Below are 15,586 nucleotides of genomic sequence, written 5' to 3'. Positions count from 1 at the left end.
TCGCCCTCCAGCAAAATAGGGCATAGCAGAGTCGCCCAGCTACTACATGTAGGAGTGTCTGCGACCCGTGCACAGCCCCCTTTATCATCTGACTCAACAGTGATGGGTGCCTGAAGTTGGTGTGATCAACTCATGAGCTCATAATATATTCTAGGCCTGACTTACCGCGGACGTCCTGAAAGATAACTGGGATCATGGCACAGAGAAAGAACAGAATCTGATTTCATTCCAGCTAAAACCACATCCTTTTCCGTTTTACATGTATAACATGCTTCGGTCACTGATATTTTTCCTTGCGCTTTTTACGGATATAGAGAATGATGGGCACAGCATCAGGAAAAGAACTGATAACACAGATAGATAGGGGCGATTAGTTGGACATATTTCGTTCTCAATGCTGACTGATTTCCTGACTGTATCGTTTTCATAAACCGAGCCATGTACGCAGTGAAGATTCTTGAAAGACATACTGTAATTCTTGTTTCTTTCACTGTAACTTTATGATCACTGTTTTCACGGTTACCTCTGTACCGTGAACTTATCATCACCGTCAAAAACCTATTGTAATTATCTATGATTCATTCGCACATCTGTTCGGTAAATCACTTGCCGCCACCGTGAAGTTAAAGTTCAGTGAAAATGTCCATTTTCCTTAGACCGTGAAATTTTGCTCCCGTGAATTAAAGCAGAAACAGAGCACAGACAGAATTACAAATTCACGCGAATATACTGTGAGGTAGATCCAGTTTATTGACTTCTCCCCGCCCGCCATAATGCAGACAAGGTGTGCTGGGGACAACCTGACCTGTATTTCTCACAGCTCGTCAAGAGCGCTGAAGACGCGGGGTTGGGAGTTCAGCTTCTTAAGAAATCATTGAAAAAAGGTCGCGTCAATCTCGTGCATCTACACGGATTTAAGCGTATTTTCAAGAACACGTACAAGCCGAAGACGTACTACTAGGAGAAAAATCACCGGCCGCACCAGCGTGTCCCGGCGGGGTGAGACGGACCTAGCCCCGGGAAGGAGTGAGAAGGCGCCCCGTGCGTTGTGACCCGCTCTCTCTCCGTGCCTCACACTGCAGTGCATGATTGAAAGGCCGGATACAGGTTAACAAGAGCAAGGTGGATGGGATATTTAACTCCATAAGGAGCGAGACGGTGACTTGACGGTACATCGCCGGACCTGCCCGCCTTCGTGTCGAACAAACCCGTAAGAGATCCGTACCGGTGTTTCTCAGACCGTAGCGCACGCCAAAGAGTGGGCACAGACCAGGGAAGACCACTGTGGACGAAGAACAAGGATACGACGGGTTTGTGCGGCCAAGTTTCGTGGGCTTTCGTCCAAAAACAAGGCTTAACATCGACCGTAGGTTCTCGGAACGCGACGACAATGGAAAGTTGTTTGGAAAGGAACGTTTAGGAAAATATTTCAAAAATGATTCGGGGCGTTTTTAATGCGGTTTCCGGTTGCGTTCTGACGTGTCTGGGAGTGCCCCGGTGTATATAAGGCTCCGGCACTGTTCTCTGTGCCTTTACTGAAGAAACACGCGCGGGGTTCTGTACACGCGCCGGTGCACTGTTCAAGGGTCTTCCAGTAACAGCGTTCATCCTCACTTCCTGCAACACGTCGTGACGGTGTGACGGCGACAAGAGGTGTGCTGAGTTCACGGGTTTCCGGTGTGTCGTCTGTACCCTCACCTGAGCGCAGGCATTCGTATCGCCGCGGGCATGTCGGCCCACTAGTCGAGCGGGTTCGTCATTGGTTTCTCACCGGGGGTAGGTGGGAGCGAGGTCGGGAACCGGCCAGCCTACTACAGTCTGAATCATACACACAACACACGGGAGAGCGTACGCACGAGCAACACACATCATGGTTTCTGTCGCACACGTTTTATTTCTGCTGCTAGTCGTGAGTTCCGAGGTTGGCCGGCGGGCGGAGGGGAGGACAGTACCGCAGGTGAGTTGAGCAAGAGTCGGGGAGGGAGGGAGGGAGGTCTGGACCTTTCGAGGGTCGACTCGACACACACGACGCGTTAGTTATGAGCGTTCCGCCTGGGAAAGTTTTGTGTCTCGGGCCGTGAGGGTCGCACGGCGGGATCCCTTCTCCTATTCACCCCGCGTATTCAGCTCGCTAAACTCACTTAGGCCCGGTAAAAACCTTGTGTTCGTGGCAGGCACAACACAATCCGGAGTCGACTCAAATTATCTGACGAAATGCACTCGCGCCGTTGCGATCGTCATTGTTGTTGTGGGGGGAAATCTGTTTGTTGTGGGGAGGAAAATTGACGTGAAATGATCAGAACGAAAACAACCTCCGACCCGGACCTCGGGGCGCTGACGGACGACAAATCATGACGTACGTTCTGATCGGCCCTCAGCCGTCGTCATGGCAACGGAGTGTTCTTCATTCTTGAAGTAAGTAGGGCATCTATACATCTGTGGCGATGGCTTCTTGGCACGGGATCAGAAACGTCGTCCTTGGGTCGCTAAACATGGAAACATGTTATCCCAACCCTGGCACAGCTGTGGTTTTGGGGCAGACCTTCGCTCAATATCAGGTCTGGTGGGAGAGGCAAAAATGATGTTGTGGCGACCGGTGAGAGTCGTTTAGAAGAAAGTCAATCCCCAAGCAGATGTTGGAGTAACGGAAGATCGTAACGTCTTCTGATCTGACGGTGCAGGGCTTCTCCGGTGGGGTAACCTCTACCAGGCTCCAGAGGCGACTGGAAAGAGTAGAAATTTGCCAAATAGTCAGATAACATGCCAGAGGAGTTAGTCCACTATTGTGACTTAGTCAATAGGAGTGCAGTCGAATCAGAGCGGCAAACTGTTCTTCTATGGTGAACTAACTCCTCTGGCACGTTATCTGTCTATTTGGCCAATTTCTACTCTCTCCAGCCGCCTCTAGAGCCTGGTAGAGGCTACTGATTGGCCAGAGAAGCCCAGGAGTCAGAAAACGTCACACCATCTTCTACCCTTACATCTACTTGGAGATTAGAAATAGTTTGTTCTCTACCCTATACGGCTTCGACCGTCATTTAAGTTTATCGATGAATAGCAAGGTGAAGTGGAGGGCGGGTGAACAGTTCGGTATGTTTTCTTCCAGCCGATTTCAGCTGTACTAGACAGCCATTTGTGTGGCACGAATTCCACTCCACTTGATTAGACATGCCATGAAGAAATGTCTCCCTTGTCAGAACACAATATGGGTTCTGTAACTTCAACCCTCCTCGTATTCCACTAGTCCCCATCGGACCCCCCGTTTGTTAAAAAGAAACAGCAGAAAATTTCAGAATAGGGAGAAAAAATTGCTCAGAGTAGCAAGAACAGGCTTACGAATTTTTGCATTTTTTCCAGTGCCTGGATTCTGGCTGGAAAAGTCTCAGGTTGTGACCAAGAATGTGTTACTCGAATAGAACAATAGAATAGAACTATTCGAATAGAACCTCAGTATTCTATGACAACAAAGGGTTGCGACCAAGAATGCGCCACTCGAATAGAACAATCGAATAGAACCATTCGAACAGAATCCCCTTGTCGAGTCTCAGAATTCTATGACAACAAAGGGTCAAAGGTTAGTTGTTTTGAGGACATGTTTGTAGCCAATTAAAACCTGATTTGTTCCGATGTCGGGGTAAAATCAGTAATGGTCCGTGCAGGGCTGGGGTGTATTTAACCTCCAACAGCCACTTTGGCCTTTGGGGGACGAAGAATGGTAGAAATCGGCCAAACAGGATGAATGGTGTGCCGTAGGATGTTGCCGCAGGTGCAGAATTGTCCTTATATGGCCGGCTAACTCTCCTATAAAGTTTTCTGTCACCATTTGGCCAATTTGTACGCTTTTCTAAGCCCCCGGAGGAGTTCGGTTGCGGCTACAGAGGTGTGTCTGTGGGGGGAATGGATTGGTTCTGAGTCATGAGATCGGCTGGGAAAGGCGCAGCCCGAACCAGCTGCTAACAACCCTCAGGTGTCGTCTCATGACCCCTGACCCGACAGACGAGAGAGCGACCTCGCTCCGGGCAACCCGTGCGTGTGTAAAGCAGCCTACATCAGGCTCCAGTGGGGGCGGGAAAGAGTAGAAATTGGCCAAATAGACAGATATCATACCTGAGGAGCTAGTCCGCTATAGGAGTACAGTTTGCCACTGTACTGGAATCCTATACCGTCTATTTGGCCAATTTCTACTCCTTCCAGTCAGTCTGGAGCCTGGTAGAGGCTAGGTGTTAGGTCTTTGTCACATACTAGTCTGTACCAGACCTCACGGGCTAGTTGTAGAAATCAACCAATTAATCTCCCAGGCAAGCTCAGTCGATATTCCTCCTTCCAAATTGTCATACACCCGTTTATTTTGGGCTGCGGCTGCTATATCGGCACACTCACCTGACGTTACGTATACCTGTCCCGTGACGTCACCTTCCCATGACCTCGGTTGTGTTCTTTGGAACCCAGTCAACAGTGAAATTCGCTTATGCAACTAAGGTACTAGTATTATAGCCCAACCAAGATGTCTGACTTCTACATTGGTAGAAGCGAAATAGTTTTATTTTTAAATTCCATTTGTATAACGTTACCTCAATGCAACTCGAAAGTTCATATTTGTATGCGTTTTTACCAACAATATATAAAAGACTTCTCTGTACATATCTCTGTACATGTAATTTCGTCTGTAGTACATGTACTAGGGATAAGACGCCAATCCTGTATGACTGCTTAGTGTAGTCTGCCATATAATAGTCTAGTAACTTATGTGTGTGGACATATACTGACATTGATGTGTGCAAAATAATCGGAATTTGCTGTACTGAAGTAACAAACCCATTGGGGTAGGAATGTGTGATAAAAGTATTTAATTCCTTCTCTTTCTCTCCACAGAACGAGAGAATACGACATTTTAGGAGCCGGATGGTCGCAGCAGGTAAGAGAAATCTTTCTAAGTTCTGAATCTGACGTACGTTGCTGTAACGTTACGTGTTAGTGGACAGATTGCATTGATGTGTTGCATTGAATTAGTTTGTATCATTAGAATGATTGCCACAAAAGCATTTCATGACAATGTCGAAAATTCTTGTTACTTTTCAGTGGAGATCTTTCCTGTTAATCTCTAGAGTTCTAGCTATTTTTGGAACCCAAACATCCGCCCCAAACAGACATGAGAGCCTAGATATCAAAGGCTGTGCTATGGTCTATAGAAGATGCGTAGTCCCAGATGATTATCAAATGACCCTGTTATAGACGTTGGATTTGTACTGGCGCCACACAACAGTTTTAATACTTTATATGATATGCGCATGACGTAGGGTGTGTATATGTCAAGTTACTCAATGCAACTAACATGAGCTCAAAATTTCTATGTGAAGCAACTTGGCAAGAAGATGTATTATTTAGAATTTTTAGAGTGCTTATGCAACTTCAAGTGACCCCACCTGCTTTACAAATCAATGAACGTACAGCGACACCACCCCCTCCCTTAAGTCTGTAAGGGTAACATGGCGTAACCAGGGAATCCCATATCGAACGTGACCTCATCAACCTTGATTACGTCACGATTACGTCAGACCTTCTCCCAAATTCTGGATAACCCAGAACTGACGAAGATGACGCTTACGTCATGTACGCAGACCGGTGTTTGTTTTGAACTCCCGCCATCAAAATATTATGGAAAGCGGAGAAGGTCGCGTCACGAAAGGTCATGACCTCTCGTTCACACCTGACCTCTCGCGTTATCACCCATGACCTTGTGATGATCCAGTCTCCTCTTGACAAACGCTAAACTCCAACACATGAACAATCCCTAAATATTCTACCAATAACTCATTTACAGACTTCAAGAAAACGTGGATATCAAACTTAATTTGATAGTGAAAAATTGTTAGAAGCATTAGATTTATATTCTGACTGCGCTAACAATTTTGTGTTTGTACATAGCACTCAAAAGGTTCATGCTAGAATGCGCCACTCCTCTCGGCTGACCGCGGTTGTTCGATGTGTTTGTTTGTCTGTCTGTGGACGATGACTGCCAAAGCCACCATTTTCCCACGGCCCAACTATAGTCCTTCCTCTTTTCTAGTTTAAGACGGACACAAAACTCTAAGAAGTAACAGGTGCCTTACAAGATGACAATATCAACAAATGCTACTGGCTCATTAAGACATCCTCATAGAATAGAGGCACTGTTTACTCGTGTTTCAGTGGGTCAAGGCCCCTCGCCGCTCCAACAGTTTTCAGTTATTTTCAGCTTATTTATCAAACCAGGGGTTCACAGCGTGTCGCCTGCTGGCGAAACTGTCGTCACTCAAAGTGGGCCGAACATCGGGTCAACATGAACTTGTACTTCACGGGGGGTCCAACAACATCCGTTCTGATTCTTAACGAAGTTTCCTGTTTAATGTTTTCTCCACGCGTCTCAACCCTAATTCTCATTCTCAAGGTAGTGGGTAGTCACGGTAGACTTCTATGGTGGCTGAAAAATAGTAGATATTTTCTAAGTAAAGTTCGAGTTGATAATTTGCCATGAGGCAATAGAGGGCCGAACGATTGCCGCCACTTGTCTTTCTCTATCTATAATCTATATTACGAAATACACCAGCTTCACAGCCACGCGGCGCGACAGCAGCTAGTTATGAAAAAAAAATCAACTTATATCACACTGAAGTTACTGAACGACAAGCTGCAAGTCCGTTTCAATCTATATAATAACGTTAGTGAGGACACCCCTGCTCTGTATTTTGTGGCAACGAGTTTCACTCTACGATAGTTCTAAAGCTAGGAATCAAACTGCGCGCCATGGCGATGACTAACTAAGGGGAAGTTTGGGTGGAATGTACTTTTTGGCAACGCCACTATACGATAGTTTAGGGAACCAAAGGATATAACTATCAACTCGCGATCGCTATGACTCAGGGGGAAGTTTGGGTAGAAGAAATGATACGGGCGAGAGGAAGTTTTTCTTGGAGGCGGTTCAGGTCAAGTGTACTTGTGTTTAAGAACTCGGCCCTGTGGTTAGAAGGTTCGTGTTTTACACAGAAAAGAAGGAAACCGCGTTCTGTCGGAGACGTACCAAGAAAACACAACTCTGTATCAAGAGAAGCATCTCATAAACCCGCGAATTAAGTTAGCTGCTGTTTTTTTAGTTATCACTTCTTCGAATAGATTAGTGTACAATGAAGAAATTTAATGTAACTTTGTGCCACAACGGCCTAAGTTCAGCGAGGACTAGTGTAATAACTACATGAAAACAAAAGAAATAGTTTTACATGAAATATTTGTAATACTAGATTAAGCTTAAGTACATGATCAGCGTTTTTTCTACATGCTCAAAACAGCAGCAAAGGATAAGATACACTTGGAGAGTGAATTCGTGCAATACCACGCACGACGTATATTATATTTGTTTGAAATTCCTTGTTTTCCCATTCCAAAACAAACACAAGAAAACAAAGTAGAGAATGTCCATTTTCCTGTTGGGTGCAGCCGATTAAAACGAAGTGATTCACGAACTATGACAGGTATGTCAGATATCAGTTCGCCTCATCACAGACTTCCTGTGAAGAACTGCTGCTGACATGTCAGGCATTGCGGGCGTTCTCAGCGGATTGGAATATGTCCCTACGTTTCTGGGTCACTGACTCACTGTCATTGCAATGCATGGATACTGCATTCTGTAAGTTTAAAGATGTTCTCTTAAAAGACAGTCATAACTTTTCAACTGCACTTCATCATGTCACTTTAGAGATTAATGGACTGACTTGCAAAGGATTTGCAAATGAGAGACCACCCTTTCCTAGCATCATGATCAATATTGACTCTCCGATCACGATCTCTACCAGCAGAGTCGATGATTCCGTCGGATCACAATCTTTGACAATCCCTGACCCTGTATGACCCTGAATGACCCTGTATGATCAAGTTTGAAGACAGCCAGAGAACATTACATCTTGACGTCTGCTTGGAGAAATGATTATGATCTTTGACACGACTTGGCTTGGCGCCACCAGTTGCGGTGAAATCTTCGCTGTTGAAAATGTAAAGCTCCTGTTTTTCTGCTTCTTTTCTCCCTACATTGTGTAGTTAAAGCTAAAGGAAGTCTAAGCCGGATTAAAAGTGTTTGAAGTAAATCTCCTTCTGCGTTCAGTTTGTCTTTTTGTTCAGCGGCGTTTGTCTGGTGCGTACAAATTTATTTTATCTAAATTTGCTGCCAACATTTGCCGATCCCTGTGATATGGCTCACACTAGTATATGGCAGCAAATTGAGGCAATCCTTGGGGTAGTCGTTAGCGTACCGTACAAAGTTCATTTTTTGGGTCCTGTCGTATAAACGGCCGGGTGTTTGGCCCAGAACCCAGAGGTCCTGGGTTCGAATCTTGTCAGGTCACCGATCTTGTGTCCTTGGGAAAGGCACTTTACAAGACGGTCCTCACTCCATCCAGGTGTAAAAATTAGTACCTGACTTCGGTTGGTGAGGAAAAAGGCGGTGGAAGGAGAGGGTTGGGCTCTACTTTCCAATACCGTGCCCTACATACAGTGGATAACAACCCACTGCCCCTATGGACTACCTTTACCTTCCCTCCCGTATTTTGTTGGTCTTTTTTTTTCAATTCTGCGGTAAAGATTATTGCAGACCCTCGTTGATGGTCGCTTCTGTCAGTCATATAACCTCTACAAATTTCCCCTTCCTTCTAGTTCTTTGAACTGTTTTGCCACAGCATTTATTTCTTGTAGCACTCCCTCGGGGATAATTTCCCGTCCCTCTGGATGGAATAGTCTTATTAGATTATTAGCTTGTCTAATTGTCTGAAAGTGATAACAAGGCGGCCGTTGTTTGCTACCTGTTAGGGGTGACAACAAGTAAAGGTGTTCCGCACCTGTTTTCTCACCTCCAGTTAAGGTGGTCGATTCTTAGCCTCTACCAGGCTCCGCGGATCGCTGGGAAAATAGTAGAAATTGGCCAAATAGAGTGAATTGTATGAAGGGAGTCGGCTACGGAGAGAGGGTCCAATATGCAATCCTAACGGAGCCTGCAAGTGAGACCCTGACAAATATTCTCCCTATAGCCGGCGTAGTTAGTCGGGTAGAGACTAGTAGATTCTAATGAATGAATGCATGAAGACATTCATTGCACATTTTTTTCTAATTGGTCTAAGTACAGGTCACAACAAAACATGCGCACAGGTAATAAGTACGATGTACACTAGCTAACATTAGATAAATTCAACTTTTTAAAAATGTCAGAAATGTGTCAGAAATATAGGAACAAATATATCTTGTGATGGAAGGGTTGTCGCTTCTTTTTAAATTGAAATTGTCTAGAGTACTTTTAAGTATTTTAAGTACTTTTAAGTATTTTTCCTTATTATGTCCACTTAAAACTGGGCATAATAAGGAAATATAGTCTGTACAACTCTGTATAGATTCTGTATTCATTTCTCTCTTTGCTATGTAGTCTAAATTCTACCACAGAACGGCATTCGATCTTTATTCTATCTAGATTACAAGTTTTGCAAAGTCGTCATTCCAGTGGTAAATACAATGAGTGATAAACACTCTTGTGGAACTCACGGGTTCAACCACGGGCTCGCTGTTTCCAGGGAGGTTGAATAGAGTCCTGCTTGCTTTGCCGAAAGAAAGGCCGCCGCGCATTAAAGACGATTGTTGTAAAAGAGCCGAAAGGCGGTATTGAGGAGCAGGTCTGACCTCTGACCCGCCTGTACGGAGATCATACATCAGAGTGACAAGTCCTTGGGCCGATGGAAATTAATCTTTTAAACCTTCCTGGTTAAACTGTATAAAAACAGGAACATTGGCATCAAAAGTGTACACCGAGACGTACACTGGATGTAAAGCATCCTACCTGACTGAAGACTCTACTCTACTCTACTCTGCTCTGCTCTGCTCTGCTCTCCTCTCCTCTCCTCTGCTCTGCTCTGCTCTGCTCTGCTCTGCTCTGCTCTGCTCTGCTCTGCTCTGCTCTGCTCTACTCTGCTCTACTCTACTCTACTCTACTCTACTCTACACGTTGTTTGCAAATAGAGAAAAGCTGCTGCAGAATCCTTACAGTGTCAGGGTTGCCTCTTCCCGAGTCAAAACATTCCTAGAGCTGGAGGCAGAATGTCTAGTAATATGATCCTGTATGCCAAGCTAAGTTTAAACTTAAAACATTTACCCAACAGCACAACTTGGGATCAAGAAGAAAGTTTCACCTTACAAATTCGTAATTTCAACCCACTCTTCGGTCTTCAGTTGTCAGTGTACTTCACTCATATCATGTTTATTTTCATCAACATCCATGGGTTTTTATTTAGTACCGGAGCTTTGCACCTTCGCCTTGAGGTGGTTGTTTGCTTGTGGCTGAACAACAACAACAACAACACCCAAGAAGTCATGTATGGATTGTCATGATATTTGGTGTGTGGGTAGGCGAACTCCACGCGTACGGCTCTAGGGCCAACATGCCCCCAAGGAAATTCTACAACAGCCCCCCCCCCCTGATTTAGACCCCGAGATATAATTATTATTAGAGATCGGAGGTCTGGCATCCTGGCGGGCATTTAGTTAGATAGTAATAGTATACAACTACACGGCCTTTTGAATGCCCACACAAGCCTGGAATGACAGTCCAGTTAATGGAAGAGCGGCCTCAACTGGAAGCGATCCTCCTACCTGGCTGTATGGATCTACTCTACTCTACTCTACTCTACTCTACTCTACTCTACTCTACTCTACTCTACTCTACTCTACTCTACTCTACTCTACTCTACTCTACTCTACTCTACTCTACCCTACTCTACCCTACTCTACCCTACTCTACCCTACTCTACCCTACTCTACGCTACTCTACGCTACTCTACGCTACGCTGCGCTACGCTGCGCTGCGCTGCTCCGCTCTACTCTACTCTACTCTACTCTACTCTGCTCTACAGTTAGGAGCGCATCCAGTTGGTTTCAAATCGTGTCGAGAAGCAGAATCGAATCAGACAGGCGGCCCGGCACTGAAGACCACTTGCCCCTGCCCCTCAGCCGTCTGCGCCGCCCTGACCTTGCCCCGGCGTCACGCCCTGACGCGTAATCGTCCCAGCACCGGTCACCTCCAATCGCACCGGCTAATCACTTACAAATTCCAGCCGTCATACCTGGCTTATAGCAGGGCCCAGACACGTATCCCGGGGCTCGAAATATCTGTATCTGTATAACCGACCTTTGGTGTAACACACCAGCTTCGCAGGCACGCGGCGCGACAGCAGTTAGCTGGTTATATTACACTGAACATCAACGGCTAGTCACACCTAGTCTTTGCATGTCTGCCTGCAACCGTATTTAGTGAGGAAGCTCCTACAGTACTTGATGACAACGAGTTCCACTCTACTATGGTTCTCGGAATACTTGGTACGTTAAACTTTGTACTTTTGTGCGTCAAAGATTGGAGCTGTGCATCTAATTTTTGACTGTGGGTGCACCAGTGCACCTTGATATCTTTGTACGCTACGGGGTAAAGGAACTATTGGACTCTGGTAAACATAATAATCCTTGAATTTAGATATAAGAAAAAGCAATATAACCTTGTTGTACTTTGATGTATAACTTGTTTCAAATTCTGAAGTAAGCCATGGAATTACAGATTAAAGTTCTTAGGAAAGGCAGTAGGGTCTGTTATCGCGTTCTGTTGATATTCTACCTTATTTCATGTTGTGCACCTAAATTCGTGGGTTAGGTGAGTTCTCAAAATTGAATTTCGAGCCCTGTGTCCTCTGCGCTGCCGGCAGAAATGGAGCGTGAAATTTAAGTTGTTGTCGGTGACCGCTGGGAGGTTCACAACACCGACGGCTTGGCTGGGACTCGAACCCGCGACCTCTGGGCGGTGTGGTCTAGACGCTAAGTTACTTAAGTTACGAAATGAAGGCCGTGAGGCATGGAAAATGATAAGGAGAACGGATGCAAACTCCGGACATGTTGCTCCAGAAGGGAAATATAAGAAGGAGGCTGTGATTGCCACGGGCAATGGGAAACGATTGGGGGTGGTCTGTAGTCGGGTTATGGGCCGGGACATCTATTTCTTCACTTCACTCAGGCGAGAATGAGTACCAAGATTCGGTTAGGGACATCCCCTCGGAAGGGACGTAAAGCTGAGGCACCATGTTTGAGGAGAGCTACGTTAAAGAGCCCACCACACGTATCGAAAAGAGTAAGGGTCCATCCCGGAGTGACTGGCCTGGTCTCCGGGTCGACATCTTGAAAAGACGATTGTCACCTGTTAGGTCAATCTTTCCACAAATCTCATGAAATGAAAAAATGATATGATATAGGGACACAGGCCGTGGGCAGGGAAGGCGATCGGGGTAGCCGCGTGTTAGACCAGGTGGTGGTAGGGTTTGGGATTAGAACCCGGTTCCATCCGTCCCCAAACGGGGTTGCAGGTCATGTTTGAAACGAGCAAGGCGGTCAAACGTAATTATTGATTACTACTACTCGGGTGGTTATGAAAGCCATGATATGGCCGGTGGTGTGACCCGGGGGTTGGAGATTCAAAACAGCGAGCGTATGAAGGTCGTGGACCACTAGGGGGAAGGGAAAGCAAATCTTGTTGGTCGTGTTAGAGTTTGGGATTCGAATCTGCGACCCTCTGATCCCGAAACGGGATCACTAGGGTGGTTCGGAAGACCATGAGGCCGGGAAAACGATAGGGGTGGCCACTGGTGGGGTCGGCCCGGGCATACCAGCCGTCACCCCGCCTGACTCGGGCATGGGTGATGGGGATACCCGCTGGCAGGGAGGCGAGGTGCGGTGTTCAGAAAAACTTGACCCTACATACACATGTGTAGCCTCTACCAGGCTCCACAGGTCGCTGAAAAAAATATAGAAATTGGACAAATAGACAGATATTACACAAGAGAAGTGACCTAGGTGACCTAGGTCGCAAACTGTACTCCCTGGCTAGGAGTACAGTTTACGACCTAGCCTGGCTAGCTAACTCCTTTGGTGTATTAGATTTATATTTGGCCAATTTCTAGGCTATTTTCCTAGCCTCCTGTGGAGCCTGGTGGAGGCTAACACATGTGGTCACAATGTCGAAACAAGCTGCCGGGATTCCAGACTGTTTTTCACTGGTCTGCAAAGACGACAGAGCAGTCATAAATGAACTTTAAGACTCAAAACTCGGCTTGATCTCCAGTGACACAGCAGCCAACAGTCTGCGAAAACGGTGCACCAACGTGTTGCCTGCATTGCGTCAAAAGCTATTGACGCAAGCGTTAGTAATCCGGTCTACCTGTCCACATAGACCCGATTTTATCGGTCCCCTGGGTGGTCTTCCTGGGCAGGTTTGACTGTATTACAATAGAAGGCACCAAACAAAACAAATACAATTAAACACGAAGGTAAATAACACACTCACTTATGTTATAGCCTTGTTTGTTTCAAAACGGGTTAACCCCTGCCACGAAAATGTGGAAGATGACTCTTTATTGTTGACAAGTGGTCGACCTACGTCAGACGTGATAAGAGCGCGGATGTTTCCTTTGTTGGCTGAGAAAAGGTAGACAAGACACATGGGCACACTTAAAGACAAGATCACAAGACTTGTACGTCGCGCCAAAACACTTCAAGTCACAAGAACATGCCAGAGGTCATCTTGAACAGGAGCGTCTACAAGGCTATAATTACTTCAAGGCAGATCCAAGACGTTCGTTTTGTCTTGTCTCGGATGAGAAGACGGTACAAAGACACTTCAAGGCAGAACCAAGACGTTCGTTTTGTCTTGTCTCGGATGAGAAGACGGTACAAAGACACTTCAAGGCAGAAACAAGACGTTCGTTTTGTCTTGTCTCCGATGGGAAGACGGTACAAAGACACTTCAAGGCAGAACCAAGACGTTCGTTTTGTCTTCGGTCTCGGATGGGAAGACGGTACAAAGACAGACGCCTGTCCGTAGGAAAGACAGGATGACGCTGTGACTATAGCAGGATATAGCTAATAGTTTCGTCTCTTGTTGTATGTCAATTGGAACAAGACCGAGAATGTAATGATATTCCCCCAACATCTGCTTGGAGATAAGAATCATCGGATCCAGATTGCACACAGATATGCCTGATAACTTATGTGGAGTCAAGAAGTAAGGGTCATGTGAACAATGTCTAGTCTGGAATGGGAACTCAGTATGATGCATCATCTTCCAATAATGAAACCAAGGGTCACACAAATCCAGTTTTGGTCGCTGTACGGTTGCTCAGTCATATCTCAGTCCAGTGGAAAGGTGACCGAAGGGAAATGTTTGTCCTTTTTAAGTCGTATCGAGTTAAATGGAATTTTACCAACTCAACCATACGAGAGAGAAGGGTACGGTTTGCAGGGCATAGTATAGAAACAAAGATGAGCTTGTAAGTGAACTCCTACTCTGGACACCAACTCATGGACACTCCATCCAGTGTCGGTCGACCCCGACGGACCTACATTGACCAACTTCCTGGGGACGTAGTGGTGAGGGCCGAAGATCTGGAGCAGTTAATGGCGGACCGTAGCGACTGGAGGAAGAGGGTTGACTTAGTCCGGGAAAACCGCCCGACATGATGATGATGATCGAGTTCTATTTCTGTCGACTGAGAGTTCTGGTACAGCATACATACCGGGACACGGGGATGCAGCTAAACATGTTGAGTGACAGGAGGTTGAAGGGAGATGCTGTGAAAAGCTGCTCCAGAATATCATTTTCACCCGCCACTTCTGTGGTCACTTTTGAAGTCGTGTCGAGTTCTGTATCTGTCCATCTCAAGACGACGGGTGAATCTGGTACATCAATTACCTATACGTACACATGGGTTAGGTATGCTAGATGAGTGACATGTAGCGTAAGGGAAATGTTGTGATGACATCGTTTTCGTCGGCGGCCTTCGTGGTCCCTACTACCATATTCTGGACCCGCCAAGCCCGGGAGGCTGGCGCAGTATACAAACGGGGACACTTGGATCCTCGTGCACGCGATGAGTGACATGTGACCGTCATAGTGAAAGAGAGTGATCTCGAACCAATTTAACGTGAAGAGTGCGGACGTGCGAGGTCCGCCTGCGAGGTGGTGGGGGTAGTTTGGCACACAGGGGGAGTAGATGGGGGAGGGGGTTGGGGACGGTGTAGAAAACGCTTAACTTAAGGGGAAGGGAGCGGTGTAGACATACAGGGGACTGAGGTGTACCATGTCGTCAGGGTCTGACTCTGTTCTCTGTTTCCCTCGGGCAGTTTGAGAGCGCGGACGGGCGAGGTCCGCCTGCGAGGGGGCGGGGGTAGTGTGACACCTGGGGGGGTGTAGGTGGGGGTTGGGGGTTGGGGACGGTGTAGACATACAGGGGAAGGAGGATGGTGCACCGTGCCGGTCTGACTCTGTTCTGTTTCCCTTAGGCCGACTGAGAGCGCGGACGGGCGAGGTCCGGCTGCGAGGGGGCGGGGGTAGTGTGGCTCACAGGGGGTGTAGGTGGGGACGGTGTAGACATACAGGGGAAGGAGGATGGTGCACCATGCCGGTCTGACTCTGTTCTCTTTGACTAATGGATGTAGACTATTGGATTTTGTTAATAAACCAACCAATAAACTCTGTTTCCCCCAGGCC

At 46.6% G+C, this 15,586-nt stretch overlaps 1 long non-coding RNA gene across 1 annotated transcript; it reads left to right on the top strand.

Moving 5' to 3' along the window:
• Positions 1-804: 804 nt before the first annotated feature.
• On the top strand, positions 805-15,426 carry LOC136449084 (uncharacterized). Its single transcript, XR_010757975.1, has 3 exons — positions 805-1,957; positions 4,873-4,915; positions 15,379-15,426. It is a non-coding gene; the product is annotated as an uncharacterized lncRNA (long non-coding RNA).
• Positions 15,427-15,586: the final 160 nt, after the last annotated feature.

The sequence above is a fragment of the Branchiostoma lanceolatum genome, chromosome 14 (assembly GCF_035083965.1).
Source record: "Branchiostoma lanceolatum isolate klBraLanc5 chromosome 14, klBraLanc5.hap2, whole genome shotgun sequence".
Lineage (NCBI taxonomy): Eukaryota > Metazoa > Chordata > Leptocardii > Amphioxiformes > Branchiostomatidae > Branchiostoma > Branchiostoma lanceolatum.
Note: the sequence above shows the minus strand (reverse complement) of the source record. Positions and strands in the feature narration are given on the sequence as shown.